This window comes from Nicotiana attenuata, chromosome 3 (genome assembly GCF_001879085.1).
Source record: "Nicotiana attenuata strain UT chromosome 3, NIATTr2, whole genome shotgun sequence".
NCBI lineage: Eukaryota > Viridiplantae > Streptophyta > Magnoliopsida > Solanales > Solanaceae > Nicotiana > Nicotiana attenuata.
Genome location: NC_031991.1, coordinates 33,434,055 through 33,441,796, shown reverse-complemented (window position 1 = coordinate 33,441,796; position 7,742 = coordinate 33,434,055). Strand labels below are relative to the sequence as shown.

Here is a 7,742-nt window from a genome sequence, read left to right as displayed (position 1 = left end):
CGTTAAAACCCTTTACCGGTCGGACCTAACCGGTACCGGACGGACGGTCGTTTGGTTAACGAAACGACGGACGGTTAAGGGTTAAACGGTAACGTAGTTTAACTTTTACGTTAAAGTTAAACTAACTAACGTACCCGAACCTACTACTACTAACTAAACTAAAAACTAAAACTTACCTTACGTTAAAGTTTAAAGTTAGTTAGGTTAAGGGAAAAGGAAAGGAAAGGTTAAAAGTTTAACTTACCTTAACTTAAAGTTAACGGTACGTTACTTTACCCGTTAAAAACCGTTAAACGTACGTTAGTTTAAAGTTAAACTAAACGAAAAGGAAACGAAACGAAAGTTTAAACCCTTAACCGGAAAAAGGAAAATGGTTGGTTCATGTACGCTACTCGCACTGCCGTTGACACACTATAAATCGCACTACCATTAACGCAGCAACGAATTAGGTTTTTCCGGCAGCGAAGTCGATTCAAGAGGGAAATCGATTCTACTGTAAATCGATTGTAAATCGAGGAGAAGAGAATTTACCTGGGAAAAAGGTGGGTTGTCGTTGACGCACTCGCGCTGCCGTTGACGCACTGTAAATCGCAGGACGCAGCAGCCTGTTAGGTTTTTTCAGCAGCGATTTAGAATTGTTTTATTTTTTTTTCGTTCAACTGGGGTGTAGGTTTTTAGTTCTATTGTTTTCTAATTGGGGAGGGAAACATAAGGTTTTTAGTTCTTGTTTTCTAATTGGGGAGGGAAACATAAAAGGTATCAAAAAAATTGGAGGGAAAGATTTTCGCGTGGCTATTATTTTTATTGCCAGTAAAAGGATATTTTTTACTGGCTAATGTTCATATGCCGCTAATATTTAAGCTTAAAGAATTTATTAGCGATCATTGCCTTATTGCCGCCAAAGGCCTTTTTTGTAGTAGTGTCCGGAGTCTGTCCACACCACCCCAGTGAGCGCGGTTGATTAAATTGAGGGATGGATCTTCCCTGGACATGGATCTTGTCCGTAGCATTATATACCTGGAGATAGATCTTCTCCACGGGCTGGATTGGCCCTACTCATTACTGAGTAACTGTTGGTCAGTTGATGTATATATTCCGTGATGGATCTTTCCTAGGCCGGATTGGCCATATACGGTACTGAGTGATTGGACATGATGAGCAGAAAGTGTGAGACAGTGAGATTGAGTACTCTGAGAGTGTGATTGAATGATTCATCTCTGAGATACGTGGAATTGGTATGCACACATGACATACAGGCATAGAGATGCATTTTCCTCATCTTGTACGGTATCACGTCATTCATGACTTTTCACACATATTGATATGTGGGCATAGAGAGGTATTTCACACTTGCTATTTGGAAAGAAAATGAAACATCTTATTTATTGTGGAAAGGATTTTTTTTAGAAAAATTACAGTTTTAAAACTATCTCATATTTTTCGACGATTTCGGTAAAGGATTTGGATTTTCACTAATATGCTGGAAAAGCGGAACTATTTTCGAAAATTATGAAAAAGCTGAGCAGTTTAAATTCCGAGTTACTTCTTCTATTATTTGCTTTGCATTGTTATAAACTGATGTTGGTTATTGGTGTTGGACCAAACCTATGTTCCAGCTCGTCACTACTTTCATCCTAGGGTTAGGTTTGTTACTTATTGAGTACATGGGATCGGTTGTACTCATACTATACTGCTGCACCTTGCGTGCAGATGTTGACTGATGATGTTGATGTGATCGACGAGAGCTGGGATTGAAGATGTAACCTCCGTTCCGGTTGTAGCTGCCTCTTGTTCACGGTAGCCTTAGATTTTTATGCTAAAGTTCGTGGGGTGAGTTTTGGTTAAGGATCGTAGTGTTCTAGGAAGGATAAGTATCAATTCGAAGGCGATTCGGGAGGAACTCGGAGAATTAGGACAGCTTGGTAACGGGTTGGATCAACATGGTAATGGATGTGATTGGCTCTTTTAGTTCTTATGATTTGGTGAGTCTCTGCAGGTGTTTTGTGGCATTGCCCTTAGATGCGGTTATGATAACTTGGTTATGGGCAAATGGATTCCAAAGTGTTCTCCATGATTTATACCATGATTTGATATGGGTATTTCCTACTGGCATGAGGAATATGTTGCGTATTATGATTATCTCCTGGATGAGATCAATTGGAAGGTTCTTGACTAACCGGGTATGTATTATGCTGGTGACTCAGAGTTGGTTAAGAGATTCTCGTGCTTTTCATATAATGGAATGATAGATGCGGTGTGCTGTGTAGGGTTGAGATTTGCATGTGTGAGGTCACAGTTCAGTTTTGAAAGGAAGGTTATGAATTATTAGGCAGCATGGACGGTATTAGATGACTTGGCGTATGATGTTGCTATATGGTATTTCCTAAAAATAGTGTACATTTCAGAAGGCGCATTGTTCTATGGCTTGCGGATGCTTCATTGGTATTATAGTGCTCGCCTGATCTACTGCTGATTTTTAGATATTGCTATGTGGCATGGAAGAATTAGAGAAGTATTCCTCGTGGAATTATCGTGTACGAGAGATGTGTTAGGCATTCGGGCGGTGGGTTAGCATCAGATATGGTGATTCGTATGTTCTATGGATTTGGAGACTGGGAGTTCACGTAAGCAGGTTGTTTCGTGGTTGCGGACTGTTAAGATGTGGCCAAAGCTAGCGAGATGATAGTATGTGTTATGATTAGGTCGTTGTGGACCTTAGAAGGTCTATTTATCTAGTTATGGGTGACTAGGGTTGATTTGGGGGTTCATTGGTAGGTCTAACGAGGATATGTATTCTACACCGGGTCGGATTTGTTGACTCCGAACTGCTATTGTTGAGGGATGTGCCATTGAGTTAGAATTGATTTTATTCGTATCGTATATGTTCTATGTGTTACTCTTCCATGCTATGAAGGGTTTTGATTCGTTGGTTATATGCACACATGGTGTGGTTCTTTTTGGGCCTTTTGCGAAATTCGAGCGAGATGGTTATTGGGGTGTGGAATGGTTGATTTCGCCTTAATTACGGTCTGTCCGGATTGTGGTATACCGTGTTATTTTCTTCTCCATGGTTATGGTCATGCGCTTCGTGTACTTGATGTCAAATTGCATGTGGTTGTTGATTTTGAGCATTGTGGCTTGAGGTATTTCATATGGACCAGTTTTTGGATGGGGTCACGCATTGTAGCTAGGTTATGTTGGGAGATGATCCTTTGTGTTAGGTTCGTGTGTCTTGGTTCTAATAGGTATTTTGGGTTCATCGCATTTCGGTTGTGGTGGTACTTTTTGAACTTGTGGGATGGTTCTCTCATTTGAGTCATTTTCCATGATTGAGTAAATTTGGAATGTTGCTTATCGGTGCACGTATTGCACGGGTTGTGGCTCTAGATTGTATTGATGTGGCATGTCACTAGAGAGGTTGTGTTGGATGAGATGAGGTCACTGGACCTAGAATAGATACTGTTGGATTTGATTACAGCATGTATTGAGGATAATATCGAAAGTCGGCTTAGAAATTGGATATTGTTCTTGTCGAAGGAGGGAGAGCTCCATGACTTGTTGGTCTGATAAGTGGTTACGAGTTTCTGCATGTTTCTTTCATCATTGGCAGTGTACAAAGGTTCAGAACAAGATTTTAGTTGATATGAGGTTTGTTACCGGTGTCGAGTTGGTTATCGAGCAGCTATTGCGGTTGGAAGTTATGGCTATGGGTATTTGAGTTGTGTGGTATATCCTGTAATTGTGTCTTGTCATGGTTATGGCTTGATACAGCTTGTTCAGACTTACACAGTGTGTATATGCGAAGTTCGGGTCTTGTAGTAATTACGGATGTTGGAAATTGGATACTGTGGTTTACAGACTAAGGATGGAGTAATGATATTCAGTTTGTGGTGTTGTCGGGCCTAGTTAAAATAGGGTGACGTGGGATCATCCCCGGGTATGTGCATGGTAAGGTCACACGCCGGTTTGACAGCTTAGGAACAACTCTAGGCACGTTCGAGGACGAACATATGTTTAAGTAGGGGAGAATGTAACGACCCGACCAGTCGCTCTGAGCATTTGCATTTCGCTCTGTAGTTTGGGGGTACGAGTAGCTCAGTATGATGATTCTGACATATATGAAATATTTGAGTTCATTCCGAGTTGATTTGATATGTTTCGGTGTGAGTTTTTGGAAGTCGAAAGTTTGTAAGTTCATTAAGTTTGATTTGAGGTGCGTTTCGTTGTTTCGATGTTGTTATGCGTGAATTGAGGCATCGAGTAGGTCCGTATTATGTTACGGAACTTGTTGGTATGATCATACGAGGTCCTGAGGGGCTCCGGTGTGTTTCGGATAGGTTTGGGTTATGTTGCGCTTGTTTTTCTTATGTTTCGACGTCGTTTCTTCAAGCATAAATGGTACCACATTGAACAAATAAGCTCCGATTTCTATTTTGATTGATTCAAGAGCCTAACTTGACTAGAATTTCACAAAGAATCCATTGGAGGCATCAAAAGCCAGTTTCGGGATTGTTTGGCACAAGAAACGAGGCAAAACACTGTTAAATCGAGGGTTTTGTTCATCTAATATATTTTGAGTTGGGGAGCTCGGATTTGGGCAATTTTTGGAGATGATTTTCATTATATGGATTGGGGTAAGTGTTCTATGCTTGATTTTAGTTATATTTCATGAATTCATCTTTGTTTTTGGCATTTGATTGATGATTTCAAAGTGAAATTTGGGAGTTTTGTCTAAAATTTCATAAAGTGAATTTTTGAGTTTTGAACATCGATTCGGAGTTGGATTTGAGTGAAACCAGTATGGTTGGACTCGTAATTGAATGGGTTGTTAGATTTTGTGAGTTTTGTCAGGTTTCAAGGCGCGGGACCGAGTGTGATTTTTTGCCGGTTTTGGGTTTTGATTAAGAATTCTATCTTTATCATTTGGAATTGTTTCTTTGGGCTTTATTTGTTGTATTTGAGTTGCTTTTGGCTAGTTTTGAGCCGTTTGGAGGTCGCTACGCGCGTGATGGCATTTTTGGAGCATCGCTTGGCTTGCTCGGTGTTGTAATTGGCTTGTTCGAGGTAAGTAACTCCTCTAAACTTAGTGCTGAGGGTATGAAACCCCGAATTACGTGCTATGTGATTGGTGTTGAGGTGACGAGCGAGTGGGCGTGCACCGTGTGAATTGTGATTTCGTCATTTATGTGGTACTGTGTAGTTACCTGATCTGACCTGTAACCATGAAATTTCTACGTTCTTGAGCTATTGAGCAGTGATCCATGTTAGACACCATGTCTAGGCTACATGCTTATCCTGTTGGGACCCACTGAGGTCATTTCTGCTGTTGAGTTATTTGCTTTCATTGCTTTATATACTCAGTCATACGCATTCATATGCATATCATATCTCAGTTTCTGTTGTTATTTATTGATACATCATATCATCATTTTTGGGCTAGTTTCATGACACCGTGAGCCTGAGACAGAGAGAGAGAGAGAGAGAGAGAGAGAGAGAGAGAGAGAGAGAGAGAGAGAGAGAGAGAGAGAGAGAGAGAGAGAGAGAGATTGATGACTGAGTGAGGCCGAGGGCCTGGTTGTGAGGTTATTGATACTATAGCACGCGAGTTATTTGTGCGGACTCTGATATTCATATTATAGCACGTGAGTTGTCCGTGCGGATTTTGATATTGATACTATGGCACGTGAGTTTTCCGTATAAACTACAGAGCTTGAGTTGTAGGAGCCCCTCCGGAGTATGTACACACCCCAAAGTGAGCGCGATTGATTATATTGAGGGATGGATCTTCCCTGGACATGGATCTTGTCCGAAACATTATATACCTGGAGATGGATCTTCTCCCTGGGCTGGATTGGCCCTACTCAGTACTGAGTGACTGTTGGTCAGTTGATGTATATATTCCGGGATGGATCTTCCCTGGGCCAGATTGGCCATATACGGTACTAAGTGAGTGGGCATGACGAGCAGAAAGTGTGAGACAATGAGATTGAGTACTCTGAGAGTGTGAGCACATGATTCATCTCTGAGATACATGGCATTGGCATGCACACATGACATACAGGCATAGAGTTGCATTTTCCTCATGCTGTACGGTATCACGTCATTCATGACTTTTCACACATATTGAGATATGGGCACAGAGTGGTATTTCACACTTGCTATTTGGAAACAAAATGAAACATCTTATTTATTTTGGAAAGGATTATTTTTAGAAAAATTACTGTTTTAAAACTATCTCATATGTTTCGACGATTTTGGTAAAGGATTTGGTTTTTCACTGATATGCTTGAAAAGCGGAACTATTTTCGAAAATTATGAAAAAGCTGAGCAGTTTAAATTCCGAGTTACTTCTTTTATTATTTGCTTTACATTGTTATGAGCTGCTGTTGGTTATTGGTGTTGGACACGACCTATGTTGTAGCTCGTCACTACTTTCAACCTAAGGTTAGGTTTGTTACTTATTGAGTACATGGGGTCGGTTGTACTCATACTACAATTCTGCACCTTGCGTGCAAATGTTGACTGATGATGTTGCTGTGATCGACGGGAGCTGGATTGAAGATGTACATGCGTTCCGGTTGTAGCTGCCCTTTGTTCATGGCAGTGTTAGATTTATCAAACTCTGTTTATGTACTTTTCAAGCAGATGATGTATTTACTTCATACCAGCTTTGTAAACTCTATTCTTAGAAGCTCATGATTTGTACTACCAGTCCTTGGGAAATGTATAAGATTCAGAAAATTCCTTTTGTTTAATTGTCTTATTAATATTATTGGAATTGGATAGTTACTAATTGGCTTACCTAGCGGGTTTGGTTAGGTGCCATCACGACTAGTGAATTTTGGGTCATGACATTAACGTTTACCAGTTTTAGAAACTTACAGTTTTTCAATAAGTTTTATTTTATGACGCAAACTCATATTTTGGATATTATTCATGTTATTTAACAAAAATAATTATTATTGACATATAACGCACGCGCAACACGCCTACAAAATATATATATATATATACCAAAACTACATTTATTAAGAGAAGCAATAGAGTTTCCGCATAGTTATGAGATATCTAGCAAATTACTATTACAAGCAATAATTTGTATTTCAGAAGTGGTTCCTAAAATATTTATCCATACTGCTTTAATATTGGCAAATATAGAGGAACTAGCAAAATTCTAAGCTAGGGTCCCAATATTGTTAATCAATTTTATTACCTTAGTAGAGTACTTCTAAGTTCTAATGGCCGTAGATTGTTCTCCTGTTCAATTTTGAGTCCCTACATTATAGCGAGAACCTCAGTTAAGTTGTTAGTAGCATTTGTTCCTATACCCTATTGCTATAATGATCCACCACCCCACCCCCCCACCCCGCGTCCCCCATCCCCCAGTAGCACTTCTTCATGTAATGCAGCTGCTGCTAACAGGTACATAATCTTCCGAATTAATTTAATATTGCTCTATATTTCAACTTTGCCTAAGATCTGTTTATCAATAGATGAATCACTACAAGAGAAGTGTGAATTATCTGGGGATTTTTCCCACGACAATTTTCTTTGGATTTTCATGCAAAAATTTAGAATTCTAATTTCTAGAATATTAGGAATTTTAGATTCTCGCATGAAAATCCAAAGAAAATTCCCGCCGAAAATATGCCCAGATAATTTGCACTTTTCTTGCAGTGATATTTAATATTTATTTCGAGAGAAGTTTTATAGCCACACAAAATGCTATAATATATATAAAA

General features: G+C 39.6%; 1 long non-coding RNA gene across 1 annotated transcript in view; it reads right to left on the bottom strand.

The window, feature by feature from the left end:
• The window catches only part of LOC109223499, a 5,664-nt gene extending 4,957 nt beyond the window's left edge, over positions 1-707 (bottom strand). Inside the window, exon 1 of the long non-coding RNA XR_002067586.1 lies at positions 532-707. This is a non-coding gene — a long non-coding RNA (uncharacterized LOC109223499). The remainder of the gene's footprint in view (positions 1-531) is intronic.